This window comes from Leptodactylus fuscus, chromosome 5 (genome assembly GCF_031893055.1).
Source record: "Leptodactylus fuscus isolate aLepFus1 chromosome 5, aLepFus1.hap2, whole genome shotgun sequence".
Taxonomy (NCBI): domain Eukaryota; kingdom Metazoa; phylum Chordata; class Amphibia; order Anura; family Leptodactylidae; genus Leptodactylus; species Leptodactylus fuscus.
The window spans coordinates 107,205,773-107,230,516 of NC_134269.1; positions in this window are offsets into that span (position 1 = coordinate 107,205,773).

Here is a 24,744-nt window from a genome sequence, read left to right on the forward strand (position 1 = left end):
CAGCTGGGAGCCATACATGAAGTCTGACAGTACACATAGGCTATCTCAGAGACCATACCTGCTGCAGATATACAAGCTGGAACGGCGTCTACCGCTCCTAGCCCTGGTGTAGATCTAGCAGTTCAGGGTTTACAGGTCCTAACTAAGCACCCAGATTGAAGCAGAGAAACCCCCACACAGAGGCCTAGTCTGACAACCTTCCTGAATACTGGAGCCTATCCCTGACTACTGTCATTCACTCCATGGACTTTGAGGAAAGCTTAGACAAAATGTGAACACCCGGCAGGCGGCGGCTCACACTATTTAAAGGGAAGTCCCGGCCCAATAGGGGCGGTAGCCATGACCTCACCGCTCATGCTCAGTAGGGGGGAAATGGCACTTAGCTTGTGAGCAGCTCCAATACGTCTGAGCATGCTCAGTTAGGTGAAAGCTGGATGATAGCAACCTGCGGGATGATAGCAACCTGCGGGATGATAGCAACCTGCGGGACCGAATCCTAACAATAAGTTATTTACCAGTGCAGGGTCATCTGGTTATTTTAGTCTACCACACTACCCTCCAGGCTTCAGTGACATCTCCACTGTTGCAGTATATCACCACAAGCCTGTGGCAATGAGTTTGTCAATCAAGCCTGGAGGGGTAAGGTTGTAGACCAGAATGGCTAACTCTACCTGATATTCTTACTGGCCATAACTGTAGCATGGTCACATACACTTATACGAGCTATGCTGCAGTTCTTTGTACAATGAGTAGAATTCAACTGTGCAGGAAAAAAACACAAAAAGGCAATGACCCCATGTTGTGGAAACACAGCTTTTTTTGTTGCAGACTTTGTTGTGTTTTTTTTTAACCAAAGACAATAATGGCTACAAAGTGAATGGGAATGTTAATGAAAAATCTTATACTTCTACTTTCTGCTAAATCTACCCCTGGCTTTGGCTCAAAAAACTACAACAAAATTTTCAACAAGAAAAGCTGCTTTTCCACAACGTGGGGCCTTAGCCTAAGGTAGGCATGTCCTAAAACACTGCTGCTTCCTTCTCTATATCCCTAAATAATATCCATACAAAAAAAATCTGTTATTTAATGTATGGGCAATGTCAATTTACTGTAAACTGAAATAATAGGCAAATGCAATCCCACATTGCATTGTTCCAGAATATATTTATACTCATATAATCACATCACAAAAAACCTGGTCATTATTGGTCCTAAATAGAGATGAGGGAGTAGGATTTGATTGAATACCTTCCTTGCATAGTTATTGGTGTAATCGGTCGAATACCACGCGGTAAACACAGTAAAAATTTGATGCCTCTCCCACCTTTCCTGGCGCTTTTTTACACCAATAACTATGCAGGGGAGGTATTCGATCGAACAGTAGTCACTCATCTCTAGTCATAAACAGTTAAAGTTGACTATACAAAAATTAGAAGTGTTTGTGTTATTTTGTCCAACCTCAGTGCATGATCATGCTAAATTCTTCAGAGTAGGCAACTTTTTGCAGCAGTTCACCAATCTATGAGTCTTGAGCAGGTGATCCCCTTCTTGATACCCCATAGTTACCAAACAGTGTTGTCCTAAAATAAATTATAAGAATTAAATTATTGAAATATGATCATTTATTCAATGGTTGTTCAACCATCAGCCTACTTATATCTAATATGTATGGCTATATATATATATACAGTATATATATATATCTTAGACTTTAAAACAGCGCTGTATAATCACGTCTAATAACATTTTCTTCTCCCTGCTCTACTTCTAAAGATTATATTAATTTTCTTATTTCACCTATATACTATAGACCCTTGAGCACCAAAGAATCATTGTGTAAGGAAAGAAGATTATTTCATATCCAGGTGTGTTTGTTAGTACATTTTTCCATAATAAATTTCACGGCTTATAAAAGAGAAGATGAGGAAGAAATTGAGATTGATTCTAGCAGCTTTTATTCTGCTTATCACTACCTTTGAGTTTTCTTCTAAGACTTGAAATTTATGGCACAATGTAAAGACACAGTGCTGATCACTACTGTAAAAGGTTATGATAAATGTTATCTTGCAAATTATAATGTAAAGTTGTATAAAATCTATTAAAATGTGAAACCAGTATGTTGACTTTCATATTTCCATTTGTGGCACGGAGTTTCATAGAAGTTCTGAATGAATAGATTTTATCCAACCACCTGTAAAGATTCAGCAAATAGTGTTTTATGGAAGTTGAAGACAACACTTTTCAAGACATTAAGAAGAAGATGTATGAGGGTTTATCTTTGTAACACATGTAACCTTCTGCATCCCCTGGGATGACCTTTTTCTTCTCTCATTTATGAAAATGATTCATGTGTATGGTGTTCTGTTTTATTCTGTCGGTTGGCTATAAATCTTACTATATGGGGTTGAGTGATGAGGTTAAAATTCTACTTTAGTCAAGGTTTTCTAAAGCAAAAAAGCTGCAACAAAAAGACATTCTGAACTTGTTTAGAATAAGCACTAAATAATCCTAGTGATATAATGCTTATTAATGCAGATTCAGTTTTTGGCATGGTAAAATTTGGTGATTTTTTTTGTGATAACATTGAATCATTCTAACAACAAATCACATGGCTAAGCAACAGACTGAGCTTGATGGTACAGCACACGGAGTGGCAGATTCTCATTGACTCTGTCACACTACTTTTTATGTGGTCAAACATGTTTAATAGCCGTTGGCCAAAGAGCTCAACAACTATTGCTCTCAATTTGCTGACATGTTTACTGCTATTAGAGTCACTGCCAGGAACTTAAATCCCATAGGAACAAAGTTTCAGGCATTTGGATTTTAACTCATCTTCTACAACAAAAGGTGCCTGTGGAGAAATGACCCCAACGTATTACAGTGTCTGCCAATCATGCTAAATATGGCAAAATCCACCAATAACTAATAGCCAGGTTAAGTTAAATGATTTTTTATATGATGTTCAGTTGTTCATTATGTGGGCACAGGACTGGCATCAGCAACTTGACAACCTGGGCAAGTGTCAGGGCCCATAATGCCAGAAGAGGCACACTCAACATCCTTAATCAAATTGTTCATTGGATTGGTAATAGCTCCAGTGAGCGAGCAGTGAATATGGATTTTATAACTATGCAAAGCTCTGGGTAATCCCCAGACTCCACATCCCTTCCCTTTTCTGCAGTTGACATGGTCATGTGTGCCACTGTTGAAGCATACAGAAGGCAAGTGATTATGCTGAATAATTATGAAGACTGTGGTCATCACTTGCTCCCCAGGACTCATTAAATTACCATGTAGGAGGTATAAAAGGACATTTTTGGGTGTATATTCTTTGTTTTTGGAACACACTGCTTCTGCATGACTCATTCCATATGGAAGCCTACTGACGCTCTATTGCCCAAGGGCTCACACAAACCTGGAACCAGCCCTGTGAGGGCACCTCAGAAGACTAATGGAAACTCACCCTGGCTAGAGAAAAAGGTCCAATGTCCTGTGCTAAATGTATTTTTTTACTGTGATAGCTGTAAAGCTGCAGAATAGTCTACTCAGAATTTGTATTATTGAGTTTAGAATTATCTCCATTGGTCAACACTGTTCAGGTTAATATATGACTACGAAAGCCTCAAAATATAGGCCAATAATATTGATTTAGTGGGATCCCAAGTCATAACACCCTCATAATCAGCTAATTGAAAGAGTCATGATTCCCGTTCATTGTTTACCAGACACAGTTCCATACATTTTGTAGTGGCTGTGCCTGGCATTTCATCTCAGTCCTATTTACTTAAATAGGACTAAGCAACAAAGGGCCTCAGGTACAGCTACGACAAAATGTGTGTTATCTCTGGTCAACAGTGAAGGAGATACAGTGCTTACCAAAATGCCCCTGAGCTTTCAATCAGGTGATAGGTGGGAGTGCTGGGAGGAAGACTCCAATCAGTGTGGTGTTTATGACTTATTCGACGGCAAACGCTTTTATATTTACTATACCTCTTAACAAACTTAACACATTCTACTAAGTCATTCATAGGTGCCATAGGTAAACTTTTCCAATCATCCATCACATAATTGTGACATATATCCTGTAGAAAGATCATAAAATAAATAAGGGTAACTATTAGGATACAATAGTACAAGCTATCTCAGGATTCAATCTTTACAGCATGGTTATAATAAAGAGGATATTTCATAGCCAATTGATAGTTTGAAGGGTATTATCTTTAAAAACATACTGGGAAACATAAGGGGAATTTAGACATTCTTATCAGAATCACTATCAGTTTAAGATGACAGCAAGGTTGTATGTTTAATGAAAGTTGTGTTCTTTTTGTTAACTGCTGGTTCAAATGATATAGCCAGTAGACACGTCTGTGTTATCTTATGAAGTTATCAATGATATTAGAGTATTAGGAAGGTATTATGGTAAAGTGACAAGAGTGTGAGCTTTCAACTGCCATGTAATTATCCTGTGCTCATGATGTGCCAAAAATGCTCATCTTGATGGATGACTTATAAACTGGAAGAAATCCCTAAAAACACCTGCTATTTGAACTAGAATCAAGTATCTCAAATTATTTCAATTGACTTACAAACATCTTCCTTTTATAAATCTAAGTAAAACTTGGTGTTAGCATTGTGAAGCAAGCAAGAACTTTTCCTAGAAAATAAAATCAATCTTGAAAAGTCACTAGTAAAACAGTTATGAAGATGTGGTTGTTAAGATTTTGGTAAGTAGAATGTATGCAAAAAGTTTTCTTTTCCCATGCTGACAAAGTGAAAACAGGTTGTTAGAAATTGTTGCTAATTTATTGGAAAGGAAAACTAAACTATTGTATAGGTCTCAGTATTCAGACCCTTTTTCTCAGTAATTTCAGCCTCCAGTCTTCTTTTGTTGATTCCACAAGGTTTGCACTCCTGGATTTGGGCATTTTCTGCCATTCTTTTCCGGAAATTCTCTCAAACTCTGTGAGATTGGATGGGGACCATCGATAGACAGCTTGGTCTCTCCTAGGATATAATCAATTGGGTTTAAGACAGGGCTCAGACTGGACCACTCAAGGACATTCATAGAGTTGTCCCTAAGCCACTCTTGTGTTGTGCCACCACCATGTTTCACTGTACGGATGTAGAGATGAGCGACTAGTGAAATATTCGAGATTCAATATTTGTTTCGAGTAGAGCCTCAATATTCGACTACTCGATCGAACATCAAATCCCATTACAGTCTATGGGAAAAAAATGCTCGTTTCAGGGGAAACCACTATTTGACTAAAGGAGAGATACCAAGTCCACAAGTAGCAGGGGGAGAGTATTTAGGAGGAGCGCTGTGCAGTTAAAGCGCACGGACCCCATAAACTATAACTGCTCCATGCGCTTTAACTGCACAGCGCTTGCAGTTGCGCTGATATTCTGTTTTGGGGGGGTCCTCCTGCGGACTCCTTCTGGACGTGAGGCAAGCGCTAATGTGAACTTTCTCATCCTGCAGAACCAGCATTGATTGGCCGAATGCTATACAGTGTATAGCATTCGGTCAATCAACGCTGGTTCTGCAGCAGGCTCTTCTTTGCTAGTCAGAAGAGCTGGCAGCTTGCGGTAATGCAGGAGCTGAATTTTTCTCATAGGAATGCATTGACCAGCGTCGATTGGCCAAATGCTATACAGTGTACAGCATTGGCCAACCAATGCTGGTTCTGCTGGAGGCTCGTCTGTGAGGAGGTGGAGTCTAAGATCGGACCACAATGGAGACTGCTGTGGTCCAATCTTAGACTCTGCCTCCTCACAGACGAGCCTCCTGCAGAACTAGCGTTGATTGGCGGAATGCCGTACACTGTATAGCATTCGGCCAATCAATGCTGGTCAATGCATTCCTATGAGAAACAGTCAGCTTTTGCATAACAAAAAGCTGCCAGCTCTCCCGACTAGAAAAGAAGAGCCTGCTGCAGAACCAGCATTGATTTCCTGAATGCTGTACACTGTTAATGCTGGTTCTGAATCAAATCTTTACTGCGAATAGGAGTAGTACTCGAATGAGTACAAGTATTTTGAATACCGTAGTATTCTATTGAATACCTACTCGATCGAATACTACTCACTCATCTCTATGCGGATGATATTAGGCAGGTGATTTCCTCCAGATATGACTCTTAGATTTAAAGCCAAATGTTCAATCCTGATTTCATCAGACCAGAAAATCTTGTTTCTCACAGTCTGAAAGTCCTTTAGGTACTTTTTTTTTTTTTTTTTACAAACTCCATCTGGGTTTTTACTGAGGATGCACTTCTTTCTGGACACAAGTTGATGGAGTGTTGCTGTGATGGTTAACCTTTTAGAAATGTCTCCCATCTGCAAATAGGATCTTTAGAGCTCAGTCAGAGTGACCATTGGGTTCTTGGTCACCTCTCTTACCAAGGTCCTTCTCCCCTGATTACTTAGTTTGATGGACAGCTCTAGGAAGAGCTTTGGTTGTTTCATCCATTTTCTATTTAAGGATGATGTAGGCCACTCTTCTCTTGGGATTTTTCAGTAAAGCAGAAAATATTTGTATCCTTCTCTGGATCTATGTCCCCTCACACTGCTGTCTCTGAGCTCCGTTCTTTCTTCCTCATGACTTGGTTTTTACTCTACGTGTTGTCAATTATAATACCTTATATAGGCAGGGGTGTGTCATTACAAATCATGTTCAATGAATTTAACACCAATTTCAATGATGATCAAGAAAACTGGAAGGCCCCGAGAGATACATTTCAAGCATCATAGTAAAAGGTCTGAATACTTGTGAAATTTTAGATTTTCTATTTTAATAATTTTGAAAAAATTCAGAAATACTGTTTCCATAGTCTCATTATGTGGTATTGAGAGCAGATTGGAAGGGGAAAGCCTGATTTTTTTTAATTCTAGTACAATGCCTCAACATAACAAAATTTGAACTTTCTAAATACATTTTATAAGCTGATAAAATGCCTATGCAGGTTGCAGTGACACTATGTTGCAGTTGTATTCCTTGCATGTTTTTTATGTGATAATTGATATAAAAACAAATTTATTAAATATTTCAGTAGGCTGCCATTTTCCTTCATTGCACTTCACTTTTCAGCTTTTCTGTTTAGACTGGAGAAGGTATATCAGAGTCATTGATTTATTATTAGAGAACAATATAATGTCAAATGAGAGCTCAACTAAGACATAGACAAGAAATGGTAAAATGCTGTACAGACAGACAAAGCTATATCTGCTTCATTCCTGTCTCTTTCTGGTCTTTGGAGGCTATATATTAAAGGGGATAAAAGGAACTTACATATTAATAACCTATCCTAAGATCAGCTGATAGAAAATGTAACAGCTTTCCGGTATGTGCTGTAGCCTCTTCACTGAATACCTATAATATAATAATAATACATTTCATACATTTCATTTATGTAGTGCCAACATATTCTGCTGCACTTTACAATTCATAGGGTTTATATACAGACAAAATGTGACATAACAGTGTAATAAATTAGTTTACAAAATAGGAGTGGGTCCCTGATCACAAGGGCTTACAATCTACAGGCAGAAGGGGTTGATAAAAAGTGGTAGTAGTACTTATACAGTGGACCAGCCAGTCATGAGTCAGTGTCTTGTTTTGTGCAGATTCAAAGTTACACACAGATAAAGCATCATGTCCTGTGGGATAATGTGTGTGTGTGGAGAAACTACATGAACAGAGGAGGCTTCGTCTTAGGGAATATAACTGCAGAAGTATAAAATTAGGAAATATGATAGGCCTGTCTCAAGAGATGTGCAGTAACAGATACAGAACGTAGGCATGAGTGTAGCATTTAGACTGATAGAGCCTGGCTGCTGCTTTAAGAATAGATTGTAGATGGGACAGTTCAGTGAGGGGAAGACCGATTAGGAGGGAGTTACAGTAGTCAAGTCTAGAATAATTCAGGGTAACAATAAGGGTACCAAGCAAATAGCTATATATCGCTTAGGGACTCTGCTGTTGTATGATGTGACTGATGAATATGACACCATCGGCACAGGGAAGACTCTTCAGCATTCATAAGTGCCATGGCCTCTTCAAAAAGCTTATAGGCAGGATCCAGAGTTTTGGACCTCCACCGATCACATATTAATGGCATAAAGATACATCATCAATATTTTGATGATGTATCAAAATAATTAATTGCAGCTAACCTAAAGGACACACAACTTTGTACACTGTCTATAATGACTGCATCTACAATATGACTGTCCCTGGGCATGTACGAAAAAAAAAAGTTATATAATTTGAAACATAATAATACATAATACACAAATTATTTGTCTTCAAAATAATTACTCCAAAACTAAATTTGCTTTCATGATGCATTCTCTTTCAGTATGTTTCAGCATGTCTGTTCATTATTCTATAGCACCTTTTCTAAGAATTGTGATGTTCCACTATTATTCCTGGAAATTCATGAACAAATAAAGAACTGTATTGCCTCATTTACATTTCAGGTTCTATGTCTCTATGGACACACCCTATAAAAAAAAGAGAGAATAGTAAAGCACTGAGTTTAATGTATGCTAACATTTCCTGTTGTAATTACAGAAAAATTCCAGAATACTGATACAAAATAATGAATCTTCCGAGATGTCAGGAGATGCGAGAAATCAACTTTTACTTATAGGCGAAGAAAAAAGTGAATCTACATTTGTATACCAGGTAATTAGAGATGAGCGAACACTAAAATGTTCGAGGTTCGAAATTCGATTCGAACAGCCGCTCAATGTTCGTGTGTTCGAACGGGTTTCGAACCCCATTATAGTCTATGGGGAACAGATACTCGTTAAGGGGGAAACCCAAATCCGTGTCTGGAGGGTCACCAAGTCCACTATGACACCCCAGGAAATGATGCCAACACCTCTGGAATGACACTGGGACAGCAGGGGAAGCATGTCTGGGGGCATCTAACACACCAAAGACCCTCTATTACCCCAACATCACAGCCTAACAACTACACACTTTACACACTCAATACCACCTCTCTGACAGTAGGAAAACACCTTGAAACATGTGTATTTGGCACTTGCAGTGAGGAGAGCTTGTCACCAGCAGTGAATTTGGCCCTTGTAGTAAGTTGAGGTTGGCACCAACATTTGTTTTGAAAATCAGGGTGGATTGAGCCTCTAACCAGCAGAGTTTGGGCAAATTCATGGTGGAGGGAGCCTCTAAAAACCCCAGTTTGGACCAATTCATGGTGGAGGGAGACTCTAAAAACCCCAGTTTGGACCAATTCATGGTGGAGGGAGCCTCTAAAAACCCCAGTTTGGACCAATTCATGGTGGAGGGAGCCTCTAACCAGCCCAGTTTGGGCAAATTCATGGTGGAGGGAGCCTCTAACCAGCCCAGTTTGGACCAATTAATGGTGGAGGGAGCCTCTAACCAGCCCAGTTTGGACCAATTAATGGTGGAGGGAGCCTCTAACCACCCCAGTTTGGACCAATTCATGGTGGAGGGAGCCTCTAACCAGCCCAGTTTGGACCAATTCATGGTGGAGGGAGCCTCTAAAAAACCCAGTTTGGACCAATTCATGGTGGAGGGAGCCTCTAAACAGCCCAGTTTGGGCAAATTCATGGTGGAGGGAGCCTCTAACCACCCCAGTTTGGACCAATTCATGGTGGAGGGAGCCTCTAAACAGCCAAGTTTGGACCAATTCATGGTGAAGGGAGCCTCTAAAAACCCGTTTGGACCAATTCATGGTGGAGGGAGCCTCTAACCAGCCCAGTTTGGGCAAATTCATGGTGGAGGGAGCCTCTAAACAGCCCAGTTTGGGCAAATTCATGGTGGAGGGAGCCTCTAACCAGCCCAGTTTGGACCAATTCATGGTGGAGGGAGCCTCTAACCAGCCCAGTTTGGGCAAATTCATGGTGGAGGGAGCCTCTAAACAGCCCAGTTTGGGCAAATTCATGGTGGAGGGAGCCTCTAACCAGCCCAGTTTGGACCAATTAATGGTGGAGGGAGCCTCTAAACAGCCAAGTTTTGGGAAATTCATGGTGGAGGGAGCCTCTAACCAGCCCAGTTTGGACCAATTAATGGTGGAGGGAGCCTCTAACCACCCCAGTTTGGACCAATTCATGGTGGAGGGAGCCTCTAAACAGCCAAGTTTGGACCAATTCATGGTGGAGGGAGCCTCTAAAAACCCCAGTTTGGACCAATTCATGGTGGAGGGAGCCTCTAACCAGCCCAGTTTGGGCAAATTCATGGTGGAGGGAGCCTCTAAACAGCCCAGTTTGGGCAAATTCATGGTGGAGGGAGCCTCTAACCAGCCCAGTTTGGACCAATTAATGGTGGAGGGAGCCTCTAAACAGCCAAGTTTTGGGAAATTCATGGTGGAGGGAGCCTCTAACCAGCCCAGTTTGGACCAATTCATGGTGGAGGGAGCCTCTAACCAGCCCAGTTTGGACCAATTAATGGTGGAGGGAGCCTCTAAACAGCCCAGTTTGGGCAAATTCATGGTGGAGGGAGCCTCTAACCAGCCCAGTTTGGACCAATTAATGGTGGAGGGAGCCTCTAAACAGCCAAGTTTTGGGAAATTCATGGTGGAGGGAGCCTCTAACCAGCCCAGTTTGGACCAATTCATGGTGGAGGGAGCCTCTAACCAGCCCAGTTTGGACCAATTCATGGTGGAGGGAGCCTCTAAACAGCCCAGTTTGGGCAAATTCATGGTGGAGGGAGCCTCTAAAAAACCCAGTTTGGACCAATTCATGGTGGAGGGAGCCTCTAATTAGCCCAGTTTGGACCAATTAATTGTGGAGGGAGCCTCTAACCAGCCCAGTTTGGACCAATTAATGGTGGAGGGAGCCTCTAACCACCCCAGTTTGGGCAAATTCATGGTGGAGGGAGCCTCTAACCAGCCCAGTTTGGACCAATTAATGGTGGAGGGAGCCTCTAAACAGCCAAGTTTTGGGAAATTCATGGTGAAGGGAGCCTCTAACCAGCCCAGTTTGGACCAATTCATGGTGGAGGGAGCCTCTAAACAGCCCAGTTTGGGCAAATTCATGGTGGAGGGAGCCTCTAAAAAACCCAGTTTGGACCAATTCATGGTGGAGGGAGCCTCTAATTAGCCCAGTTTGGACCAATTAATTGTGGAGGGAGCCTCTAACCAGCCCAGTTTGGACCAATTAATGGTGGAGGGAGCCTCTAACCACCCCAGTTTGGACCAATTCATGGTGGAGGGAGCCTCTAAACAGCCAAGTTTGGACCAATTCATGGTGGAGGGAGCCTCTAAAAACCCCAGTTTGGACCAATTCATGGTGGAGGGAGCCTCTAACCAGCCCAGTTTGGGCAAATTCATGGTGGAGGGAGCCTCTAAACAGCCCAGTTTGGGCAAATTCATGGTGGAGGGAGCCTCTAACCAGCCCAGTTTGGACCAATTAATGGTGGAGGGAGCCTCTAAACAGCCAAGTTTTGGGAAATTCATGGTGGAGGGAGCCTCTAACCAGCCCAGTTTGGACCAATTCATGGTGGAGGGAGCCTCTAACCAGCCCAGTTTGGACCAATTCATGGTGGAGGGAGCCTCTAACCAGCCCAGTTTGGACCAATTCATGGTGGAGGGAGCCTCTAACCAGCCCAGTTTGGACCAATTCATGGTGGAGGGAGCCTCTAAAAAACCCAGTTTGGACCAATTCATGGTGGAGGGAGCCTCTAAACAGCCCAGTTTGGGCAAATTCATGGTGGAGGGAGCCTCTAACCACCCCAGTTTGGACCAATTCATGGTGGAGGGTGTTAGGAGTATTTTGTGTCGTGGGTATTGGTGCACACCTTCTGACTTGCTCGCACGCACTGTTGGTAGACAGCTTGATTTCCTGGTTCATTAGTCTGTCCTCCCATTTGCACCTGGGAGGAGTGGTCTCTACTCTGTATTTAAACCCATGCCTCCCATGGTTCTGTGCTGAGTGTCGCTTTTACAGAGCTAGGCCTTAGCAGGAGGAGTAGGTGGTTATCTTGGATAGAGGAAGTTCCGTGGTTGGTTTTTGGGAGGTTTTGGGTGAACAAGTTGGTTTGTGTGTTTTCCCTTCTGTGTTCACCAATCCTCCCTCCGTGTATAATTGACTGTGTGAGTGAATTGCCTTATCCTTTGATTTCTACTCAGTTTCCCTGTGTTTGTTTCCTAGTGTACGCTTCCTTCCCATATTGGTTTGGGGAATTCCTTTCCTACATGTTTCCTGTGTGCTGCTTGTGTTGTTAGTCAGCGCACACCCTTGTCAGTCCCTGTCAGTAGCAGCTTCACTTGTTCGTTAGGGGTGACCCCCTTTAGTCTCCAGTCCCTAGAGATCTTATAGGGCATTCCTTCTCCCACTTCCCTCTAGGCCTACGGTGTCAGTGAGAGAGGAGCTGTCGGGGTCAGGTTTAGCCTGAGAACAGCCGACCTACACCCGTGAGGCAGGGACCGGGTTAGCTAGTGGGAGTAGTGCAGGGCGAGATTCCCTACTGCAATCCCTTAGCCCCGTTGCAGCTACCTGGACTGACATAACAGTACACTCAGCCGGTAAAAAAAAAAAAAAAAAAAGGAAAGGTTCGTTTGCATTATGACGGACCTGAAACAGTTGTACCAGGCGGTGCAGCAGATCTCCACTGAGATGGAGGGGATCAAGCTACGAATGGATGCCATCCAAGCTTCTGGCGTATCTCAAGTACAGCAGTTGGCTCAACACACAGCCTCTCAGGTGGAGGGCATACAGAGGCAGGTGAGTAGCGCCCCTGTGGGTCGGCCTCTGGAGCCAAAAGTCAGCTTACCTGAACCCTTCCGAGGTAAGAGGTCAGATTTTTTCCGATTTCAAAAGGACTGTCTTTTGTATTTCCGGCTACGGCCGTTTTCCTCCGGTTCTGAGGTACAGAGAGTTGGGATTATTATTACTTTATTGAGAGATGATCCACTCATCTGGGCACATTCGTTACCAGCCGACTCAGCTTGCTTACTAACTGTAGAGGCGTTTTTCTCCACAATGGGGTTACTGTATGACGACCCAGACAGGGTACGCACGGCTGAGTATAACCTACGACGTGTGGTGCAAGGGGAGCACGCTATAGAGAAATATTGCACCGAGTTTCGTAGGTGGGCAGCAGAAGTACACTGGAATGACCCCGCTCTACTTAGTCAGTTTGAGACAGGGCTCTCGGACCAGGTTAAAGATCATCTAGTTTCTCACCCTGTTCCTGGAGATCTAGATGAGGCCATGCAGCTGGCAATTAGAGTTGGACGGCGCCTCCGGGAGCGTGGAGACAAGAGTCCTGGGGGGGTTAGCCCTCCTCAATTCTCTGTTTTTGGAGAGGACCCGGGGGACCAACCCATGCAGATTGGGGCCACTGTGCGAAGTGCTAGACCCAAGAGTGAAGGGTCCCGCACAGTACGCTGTTTTGTGTGTGGAGGAATGGGACATTTAGCAAGGGTATGCCCCTCCAGAGAATGGTTCGCCAAGGAGGGTAATAACCCCAGGTCTATTGAGAGTAAGGGGAGAAAACCTACTAAGGAGGGAGGTGTGCATATTTCCTGTACTCAGACTGCCGGGTTGACCCTTGATGGATGGGTAAATGGGCAGAAGTGCCGGATTTTGGTTGATTGTGGTTCGGCAGTCAACCTTATTGACTCAGAGTTTTGCGAGCAACTAAGGGTGAGTCCTTTGGTCTTGAAGTCTCAGATACCGGTGTGGGCTATTGATAAGACCCCTCTACAGCAATCTGTCATCTCCAAACAGGTGGAGGGTCTGGAGTTTATTGTGGGTGGCCACAGGGAAGAGATTGACTTGTTCTTGTTGTCTAAATTACCAGCACAAGTAGTGTTGGGGTGGCCCTGGCTGAAGCAGCATAACCCTATTATCAACTGGGAGACTGAGTCAGTAGTTTCTTGGGGGCAGGGGTGTAATGGTCGATGTCTGCCCATATCCGTGATGTCTTTGTCTATAGATAATTTGCCTCAAGAAATATGTGAGTTCAGGGAGGTCTTTGAGGAAAGGGCAGCCAAGACATTACCACCACATCGCACCTATGATTGCTCGATTAAATTTATACCTAATGCAGTGTTACCCAAGACAAGGTTGTACAATCTCACTATTCCGGAGAGGGAGGCGCTCAAAGAGTATATTGAGGGGAGTCTAGAGGTGGGGCATATTCGCCCATCTAAGTCCCCAGTAGCAGTGGGGTTTTTCTTTGTAAAGAAGAAAGATGGAGGGTTGCGCCCTTGTTTGGATTTTAGGGAGATTAATAAAATCACGGTGCGGAATCCCTATCCCATCCCGTTGATCTCGGATCTTTTCTGCCAGATTACGGGAGCTCGCTGGTTTAGTAAAATAGATTTACGTGGGGCGTATAACTTGCTGAGAATCAAGAAGGGGGATGAGTGGAAAACAGCGTTTAACACACCCCTAGGACACTTTGAGAATCTTGTGATGCCTTTCGGTCTAACCAATGCGCCCGCGTTTTTTCAGAATTTTATTAATGATGTACTAAGTGCCGTCATAGGGAGGGGGGTTGTGGTCTATCTGGACGATATACTCATTTACACCCCGGATTTGGAGACTCATTGGGAGAGAGTGAGAGAGGTTTTAAATCTCCTGAGGGTTAACCAATTAAGTGCTAAGCTGGAGAAATGTGTGTTCGCGGTCAATAAATTATGTTTCCTTGGCTATATCCTATCGGACAAGGGGTTCGAGATGGATCCTGAGAAGGTCAGGGCAGTCTTGGAGTGGCCGCGACCTGAGAACCTAAAGGCGGTCCAACGGTTCTTGGGATTCTCCAACTATTATCGCCAGTTTATTAAGGGATTTTCTGAGGTTGTGAAACCCATCTCGGACTTGACTAAGAAGGGGGCTGACTGTGCTAAGTGGTCGCCAGAGGCGCTAGCCGCGTTTGAAGAATTGAAGAAGCGATTCTCCTCCGCTCCCATTTTGAGACAGCCGGATGAGAGGTTGGCCTTCCGAGTGGAGGTGGATGCCTCCTCGGTGGGGGTGGGTGCAGTACTTTCTCAGGAGTTCGAGGAGGGTACGCATCCCTGTGCCTTCTTTTCTAAGAAATTCTCTGCCTCTGAACGGAATTATGACATCGGAGATAAAGAACTACTGGCAATAAAACTAGCGTTCGAACATTGGCGTCATTTCCTGGAGGGGGCCAGAAGGCCAGTCCAGGTATTTACCGATCACAAGAATTTGGTTTATCTTGGGTCGGCGAAGAGATTAAATGCACGGCAGGCCAGATGGGCTCTATTTTTTGCGCGGTTCCATTTTACCGTGACTTATGTGCCGGGTTCAAAGAATGTTAAGGCTGATGCTTTATCCCGGTATATGTCGACTGAGGAGGAACGAGAGGCGCCGGCCACTATTCTTGGGGATGAAGTGGTGGTAGCAGTATTGGGCACGAAATTGGAGAAAGCCTTGATCGAAGCGCAACACGCTGCACCTTCCAAGGTACCTAGAAACAAGCTGTTTGTCCCAACTACTCTCCGACAAAGTCTACTGAGGGAGTGTCACGAGTCGGTTCTTGCTGGTCACCCGGGGGTTTCAGAGACCATGAGATTGGTGTCTAGGAATTTTTGGTGGCCAGGGTGGAGTAAGGATGTCTTGCAGTTTGTTCAAAATTGTTCGGTCTGTGCAAGAGCCAAGGCGTCGCATACCCGTCCCCACGGTCTTCTACATCCGTTAGAACCTCCTAAGGCACCTTGGACTCATCTGTCTATGGATTTCATCACGGGCCTTCCAGTGTCTAAGGGTTTCACGGTCATTTGGGTAGTCGTTGACCGCTTCACGAAAATGTGCCATTTGATCCCGTTTTCCAGGCTGCCATGTGCCAAGACACTATCAGGGTCATTTATTAAAGAAATTGTAAGGTTGCATGGTCTTCCTGAGGAGATCGTTTCGGACAGGGGTCCGCAATTTGTGGCTAAATTCTGGCGGGCTTTTTGCAGCAGGTTGGGAGTTACACTGTCGTTTTCCTCCGGGTTTCACCCGGAGTCTAACGGGCAAACAGAGAGGAAGAATCAGGATGTGGAACAGTTTTTGAGGTGTTTTGTTCGAGAGAATCAGAATAATTGGGCTGACTTTCTTCCCCTGGCAGAATTTTCCTTAAACAACCATGATTCCAACGCCACAGGTACCACACCTTTTTTTTGCTCCGGTGGTAGACATCCTGTTTTCGGAGTATTTTCTTCCATTTCGTCCCCAGTTCCGGAGGAGGAGCTATTTTCTAAAAAGCTGCAAGGGGTATGGTCCCGTATCCGAGAGAATCTGGTGCGGGCGTCGCACCAGGCTAAGGTCCAGGCGGATAGGAAGAGAGGGGAGTTGCAGTTCTTCCCTGGTGAGATGGTTTGGTTGTCCACCAAGAATATCAGGTTGAAGGTTCCTAGCAAGAAGCTGAGTCCCAGGTTTGTGGGTCCTTTTAAGATCATCAAGATGGTAAATGAAGTGGCGGCGCAGCTGCAACTACCTAAAAGGTGGAAGATAAACCGGGTGTTTCATGTCTCCTTGTTAAAGAAGGCCAAGAAGGGAACGTCTCCAGTTAAAGTTCCACCAGTTTCTGAGTCCGGGGAGTATGAGATATCCCGAGTTCTGGATAGCAAATATGTTCGGGGGAAGCTACGGTATCTGGTGGCATGGAAGGGATACGGTCCTGAAGATAATTCTTGGGTTCTGGAGTCGGATATGTCAGCCCCCAGACTCGTGGCGAAATTCCACAAGGAGTTCCCGAAGAAGGATGCTCCTAGAGAATCCGGAGTCTTCTCCTTGAGGGGAGGATCCTGTTAGGAGTATTTTGTGTCGTGGGTATTGGTGCACACCTTCTGACTTGCTCGCACGCACTGTTGGTAGACAGCTTGATTTCCTGGTTCATTAGTCTGTCCTCCCATTTGCACCTGGGAGGAGTGGTCTCTACTCTGTATTTAAACCCATGCCTCCCATGGTTCTGTGCTGAGTGTCGCTTTTACAGAGCTAGGCCTTAGCAGGAGGAGTAGGTGGTTATCTTGGATAGAGGAAGTTCCGTGGTTGGTTTTTGGGAGGTTTTGGGTGAACAAGTTGGTTTGTGTGTTTTCCCTTCTGTGTTCACCAATCCTCCCTCCGTGTATAATTGACTGTGTGAGTGAATTGCCTTATCCTTTGATTTCTACTCAGTTTCCCTGTGTTTGTTTCCTAGTGTACGCTTCCTTCCCATATTGGTTTGGGGAATTCCTTTCCTACATGTTTCCTGTGTGCTGCTTGTGTTGTTAGTCAGCGCACACCCTTGTCAGTCCCTGTCAGTAGCAGCTTCACTTGTTCGTTAGGGGTGACCCCCTTTAGTCTCCAGTCCCTAGAGATCTTATAGGGCATTCCTTCTCCCACTTCCCTCTAGGCCTACGGTGTCAGTGAGAGAGGAGCTGTCGGGGTCAGGTTTAGCCTGAGAACAGCCGACCTACACCCGTGAGGCAGGGACCGGGTTAGCTAGTGGGAGTAGTGCAGGGCGAGATTCCCTACTGCAATCCCTTAGCCCCGTTGCAGCTACCTGGACTGACATAACAGAGGGAGCCTCTAAACAGCCAAGTTTGGACCAATTCATGGTGAAGGGAGCCTCTAAAAACCCGTTTGGACCAATTCATGGTGGAGGGAGCCTCTAACCAGCCCAGTTTGGGCAAATTCATGGTGGAGGGAGCCTCTAACCAGCCCAGTTTGGACCAATTCATGGTGGAGGGAGCCTCTAACCAGCCCAGTTTGGGCAAATTCATGGTGGAGGGAGCCTCTAAACAGCCCAGTTTGGGCAAATTCATGGTGGAGGGAGCCTCTAACCAGCCCAGTTTGGACCAATTAATGGTGGAGGGAGCCTCTAAACAGCCAAGTTTTGGGAAATTCATGGTGGAGGGAGCCTCTAACCAGCCCAGTTTGGGCAAATTCATGGTGGAGGGAGCCTCTAAACAGCCCAGTTTGGGCAAATTCATGGTGGAGGGAGCCTCTAACCAGCCCAGTTTGGACCAATTAATGGTGGAGGGAGCCTCTAAACAGCCAAGTTTTGGGAAATTCATGGTGGAGGGAGCCTCTAACCAGCCCAGTTTGGACCAATTCATGGTGGAGGGAGCCTCTAACCAGCCCAGTTTGGACCAATTCATGGTGGAGGGAGCCTCTAAACAGCCCAGTTTGGGCAAATTCATGGTGGAGGGAGCCTCTAAAAAACCCAGTTTGGACCAATTCATGGTGGAGGGAGCCTCTAATTAGCCCAGTTTGGACCAATTAATTGTGGAGGGAGCCTCTAACCAGCCCAGTTTGGACCAATTAATGGTGGAGGGAGCCTCTAACCACCCCAGTTTGGGCAAATTCATGGTGGAGGGAGCCTCTAACCAGCCCAGTTTGGACCAATTAATGGTGGAGGGAGCCTCTAAACAGCCAAGTTTTGGGAAATTCATGGTGGAGGGAGCCTCTAACCAGCCCAGTTTGGACCAATTCATGGTGGAGGGAGCCTCTAAACAGCCCAGTTTGGGCAAATTCATGGTGGAGGGAGCCTCTAAAAAACCCAGTTTGGACCAATTCATGGTGGAGGGAGCCTCTAATTTGCCCAGTTTGGACCAATTAATTGTGGAGGGAGCCTCTAACCAGCCCAGTTTGGACCAATTAATGGTGGAGGGAGCCTCTAACCACCCCAGTTTGGACCAATTCATGGTGGAGGGAGCCTCTAAACAGCCAAGTTTGGACCAATTCATGGTGGAGGGAGCCTCTAAAAACCCCAGTTTGGACCAATTCATGGTGGAGGGAGCCTCTAACCAGCCCAGTTTGGGCAAATTCATGGTGGAGGGAGCCTCTAAACAGCCCAGTTTGGGCAAATTCATGGTGGAGGGAGCCTCTAACCAGCCCAGTTTGGACCAATTAATGGTGGAGGGAGCCTCTAACCAGCCCAGTTTGGACCAATTAATGGTGGAGGGAGCCTCTAACCTGCCCAGTTTGGACCAATTAATGGTGGAGGGAGCCTCTAACCACCCCAGTTTGGACCAATTCATGGTGGAGGGAGCCTCTAACCAGCCCAGTTTGGACCAATTCATGGTGGAGGGAGCCTCTAACCAGCCCAGTTTGGACCAATTCATGGTGGAGGGAGCCTCTAAAAAACCCAGTTTGGACCAATTCATGGTGGAGGGAGCCTCTAAACAGCCCAGTTTGGGCAAATTCATGGTGGAAGGAGCCTCTAACCAGCAGAGTTGTGGGAAAGCAGGGTGGAGGGAGCCTCTAACCAGCAGAGTTGGTGGAAATCAGGGTGGAGGGAGCCTCTAACCAGCAGAGTTGGGGGAAATCATGTTGGAGGGAGCCTAGTATTAGCAGAATTGTGCAACGCTTATGGTGGATGAGTATGAGGATGCGGAGGAATTGGAGAGGTTGAGTACAGACATGGAGTTTCATGTTGGGGTGCTTTACACAGGTGGGCACAAAAATGAAGGCTCTATCCAGTGGTGGTTCATTTTTATCAAAGTGAGCCGGTCGGCACTCTCAGCTGACAGACGGGTGCGCTTGTCAGTGATGATGCCACCGGCTGCACTGAACACCCTCTCAGATAGGACGCTGGCGGCAGGACAGGACAGCACCTCCAAGGCATATAGGGCAAGTTCAAGCCACAGGTCCAACTTCGACACCCAATACGTGTAGGGCGCAGAGGGGTCGGAGAGGACAGGGCTGTGGTCGGAAAGGTATTCCCGCAACATGCGCCTATACTTCTCACGCCTGGTGACACTAGGACCCTCCGTGGCGGCACTTTGGCGAGGGGGTGCCATCAAGGTGTCCCAGACCTTAGACAGTGTGCCCCTCGTTTGTGTGGACCGGTGAGAACTTGGTTGCCTACTGGAGGAACTGCCCTCCCTGCCGCCAACGTCACATGCTGGAAACATCTCCATCATATTCTGCACCAATTGCCTGTGGCAAGCATTGATGCGATTGGCCCTCCCCTCTACCGGAATAAAAGACGAGATGTTGTTTTTATACCGGGGGTCAAGGATAGCAAAGATCCAGTACTGGTTGTCCTCCATGATTTTGACAATACGCTTGTCGGTTGTAAAGCACCCCAACATGAACTCAGCCATGTCTGCCACAGTGTTAGTTGGCATGACTCCTCTGGCCCCACCGGAAAGTTCAATCTCCATTTCCTCCTCATCCTCCATGTCTACCCATCCGCGCTGCAACAATGGGACGATTCGAAGTTGCCCGGAAGCCTCCTGTATCACCATCACATCATCGGACAACTCTTCTTCCTCCTCCTCCTCCTCCTCCATTAAACGCAGTGAAGCGGACAGATGTGTGGACCTACTCTCCAGCTGTGACGGATCGGATGCTATCCCTAACTCCTCTGTGTGATCTGAGTTATCCCTGATGTCAATCAGGGATTCTCTCAGAACACACAAGAGCGGGATTGTAAGGCTCACCATCGCATCCTCAGAGCTCACCCTCCTTGTGGACTCCTCAAAGACCCGTAGGATGTCACAAAGGTCTCTCATCCATGGCCACTCATGGATGTGAAACTGAGGCAGCTGACTTTGTGGCACCCTAGGGTTTTGTAGCTGGTATTCCATCAAAGGTCTCTGCTGCTCAACCACTCTATTCAACATCTGAAACGTTGAGTTCCAGCGTGTGGGGACGTCGCACAAAAGCCGGTGTTGTGGCACATGCAGGCGTTGCTGGAGAGATTTTAAGCTAGCAGCGGCTACTGTCGACTTGCGAAAGTGGGCGCACATGCGCCGCACTTTCACCAGTAGCTCTGGAACATTGGGGTAGCTCTTTAGGAAACGTTGCACCACTAGGTTGAAGACGTGGGCCAGGCATGGAACATGTTGGAGTCCGGCAAGCTCCAGAGCTGCTACCAGGTTCCGGCCGTTATCACAAACGACCATGCCTGGGCCCAGGTGCAGCGGCTCAAACCATATTGCCGTCTCATCGAGGAGGGCATCCCTCACCTCGGAGGCAGTGTGCTGTCTGTCCCCCAAGCTGATCAGCTTCAGCACAGCCTGCTGACGTCTACCAACGCCAGTGCTGCAACGTTTCCAACTCGTAGCTGGGGTCAATCTAACAGCGGAGGAGGAGGCGGTGGCGGAGGAGGAGGCGGTGGCGGAGGAGGAGGCGGTAGAGGAGGAGGAGGAGGGGGGTGTTCTTCTCGTGTCCCTGCCAGGAATGTTAGGCGGGGAGACGAGGTACACCGGGCCAGTTTGGGAAGCAGTCCCAGCCTCAACTACATTCACCCAGTGTGCCGTCAGTGAAATGTAGCGTCCCTGTCCGCATGCACTTGTCCACGCGTCGGTGGTCAAGTGGACCTTTGTGCAAAGCGCGGAACTAAGGGCCCGCCTGATGTTGAGTGACACGTGCTGGTGCAAGGCGGGGACGGCACACCGGGAGAAGTAGTGACGGCTAGGGACGGCATAGCGAGGTGCCGCAGTTGCCATCAGGTCCAGGAAGGCGGGAGTTTCAACAAGCCGGAACGCCAACATCTCCTGGGCCAGCAGTTTAGCGATGTTGGCGTTCAAGGCTTGCGCGTGTGGGTGGTTAGCAGTGTATTTCTGCCGCCGCTCCAATGTCTGAGAGATGGTGGGTTGTTGTAAAGAAACGCCTGATGGTGCCTTTGATGGTGCAGGAGAAGGAGATAAGACAGGACCAGGGGAGGATGAGGTAGAAGTCAACAAAGTGGCGGAGGCAGATGAAGTGGTGTCCTGGCTCGTCCTCTGGAGTGCATCGCCAGCACAGTCAGCAGTGGCAGTGGCAGAGGCAGAGGCAGAGGCAGTGGCAGTGGCGTGAACGGCAGGCGGCCTTTGTCCTGCCGTTGCTGCCTGCCACTGATTCCAGTGCTTGGATTCCAAATGACGGCGCATTGAAGTGGTGGACAGGTTGCTCTTCTCAGAGCCCCTAATCAATTTCGAGAGGCAAATTGTGCAGACAACACTATATCTGTCCTCGGCGCATTCCTTGAAAAAACTCCACACCTTCGAGAAACGTGCCCTCGAGGTGGGAGTTTTTCGGGGCTGGGTACGAACTGGAACATCTTGGGAGATTCCGGGTGTGGCCTGGCTTCGCCTAAGCTGCTGACCTCTGCCTCTGCCTCTAGCTACCCTTTTTGGTGCTGCACCTGCCTCAACATCCACACTACTTTCCCCGCTTGACATCCCCCCTGTCCAGGTCGGGTCAGTGTCCTCATCATCCACCACTTCCTCTTCCAACTCCTGTCTCATCTCCTCCTCCCGCACAATGCGCCGGTCAACTGGATGCCCTGACGGCAACTGCGTCACATCATCGTCGATGAGGGTGGGTTGCTGGTCATCCACCACCAAATCGAACGGAGATGGAGGAGACTCTAGTGTTTGAGCATCTGGACACAGATGCTCCTCTGTTAGGTTCGTGGAATCGTGACGTGGAGAGGCAGGTTGAGGGACAATGAAAGGAGCGGAGAACAGCTCTGGGGAGCAGGGACAGTTTGGGTTATTGTTCTGTAAAGCTTCGGAATTTTGGGAGGAAGGAAGACAAGACTGTTGGGTAATAGGAGGAGAGGAGGCAGAGTCTGACTGGCTGCTGGACAATGTGCTGTAAGCGTTCTCTGACAGCCATTGCAAGACCTGTTCCTGGTTCTCGGGCCTACTAAGGTTTGTACCCTGCAGTTTAGTTAATGTGGCAAGCAACCCTGGCACTGTGGAGTGGCGCAATGCTTGCTGCCCCACAGGAGTAGGCACGGGACGCCCTGTGGCTTCACTGCTACCTTGCTCCCCAGAACCATTCCCCCGACCTCGCCCACGGCCTCGTCCACGTCCCTTTCCGGGAGCTTGCGCATTTTGAATTCCTAGTTAGAAATTGGCACTGTATACCAGTAGTAAAAATTGTGGGTGCACGTAACCCCAATATATTCTTTGAATTCCCAGTCAGACAATGGCACTGTATACCAGTAGTAAAAATTGTGGGTGCACGTAACCCCAATATATTCTTTGAATTCCCAGTCAGAAACTGGCACTATATGGCAGTAGCAAGAAATGAGGGTATTTGTATTCCCAATATACTCTTTGAATTCCCAGTCAGACAATGGCACTGTATACCAGTAGTAAAAATTGTGGGTGCATGTAACCCCAATATATTCTTTGAATTACCAGTCAGAAACTGGCACTATATGGCAGTAGCAAGAAATGAGGGTATTTATAACCCCAATATATTCTTTGAATTCCCAGTCAGACAATGGCACTGTATACCAGTAGTAAAAATTGTGGGTGCACGTAACCCCAATATATTCTTTGAATTCCCAGTCAGAAACTGGCACTATATGGCAGTAGCAAGAAATGAGGGTATTTGTATTCCCAATATACTCTTTGAATTCCCAGTCAGACAATGGCACTGTATACCAGTAGTAAAAATTGTGGGTGCACGTAACCCCAATATATTCTTTGAATTACCAGTCAGAAACTGGCACTATATGGCAGTAGCAAGAAATGAGGGTATTTGTATTCCCAATATACTCTTTGAATTCCCAGTCAGACAATGGCACTGTATACCAGTAGTAAAAATTGTGGGTGCACGTAACCCCAATATATTCTTTGAATTCCCAGTCAGAAACTGGCACTATATGGCAGTAGCAAGAAATGAGGGTATTTGTATTCCCAATATACTCTTTGAATTCCCAGTCAGACAATGGCACTGTATACCAGTAGTAAAAATTGTGGGTGCACGTAACCCCAATATATTCTTTGAATTACCAGTCAGAAACTGGCACTATATGGCAGTAGCAAGAAATGAGGGTATTTGTATTCCCAATATACTCTTTGAATTCCCAGTCAGACAATGGCACTGTATACCAGTAGTAAAAATTGTGGGTGCACGTAACCCCAATATATTCTTTGAATTACCAGTCAGAAACTGGCACTATATGGCAGTAGCAAGAAATGAGGGTATTTGTATTCCCAATATACTCTTTGAATTCCCAGTCAGACAATGGCACTGTATACCAGTAGTAAAAATTGTGGGTGCACGTAACCCCAATATATTCTTTGAATTACCAGTCAGAAACTGGCACTATATGGCAGTAGCAAGAAATGAGGGTATTTATATTCCCAATATACTCTTTGAATTCCCAGTCAGACAATGGCACTGTATACCAGTAGTAAAAATTGTGGGTGCACGTAACCCCAATATATTCTTTGAATTCCCAGTCAGAAACTGGCACTATATGGCAGTAGCAAGAAATGAGGGTATTTGTATTCCCAATATATTCTTTGAATTCCCAGTCAGACAATGGCACTGTATACCAGTAGTAAAAATTGTGGGTGCACGTAACCCCAATATATTCTTTGAATTCCCAGTCAGAAACTGGCACTATATGGCAGTAGCAAGAAATGAGGGTATTTGTATTCCCAATATATTCTTTGAATTCCCAGTCAGACAATGGCACTGTATACCAGTAGTAAAAATTGTGGGTGCACGTAACCCCAATATATTCTTTGAATTCCCAGTCAGAAACTGGCACTATATGGCAGTAGCAAGAAATGAGGGTATTTGTATTCCCAATATACTCTTTGAATTCCCAGTCAGACAATGGCACTGTATACCAGTAGTAAAAATTGTGGGTGCACGTAACCCCAATATATTCTTTGAATTACCAGTCAGAAACTGGCACTATATGGCAGTAGCAAGAAATGAGGGTATTTATAACCCCAATATATTCTTTGAATTCCCAGTCAGACAATGACACTGTATACCAGTAGTAAAAATTGTGGGTGCACGTAACCCCAATATATTCTTTGAATTCCCAGTCAGAAACTGGCACTA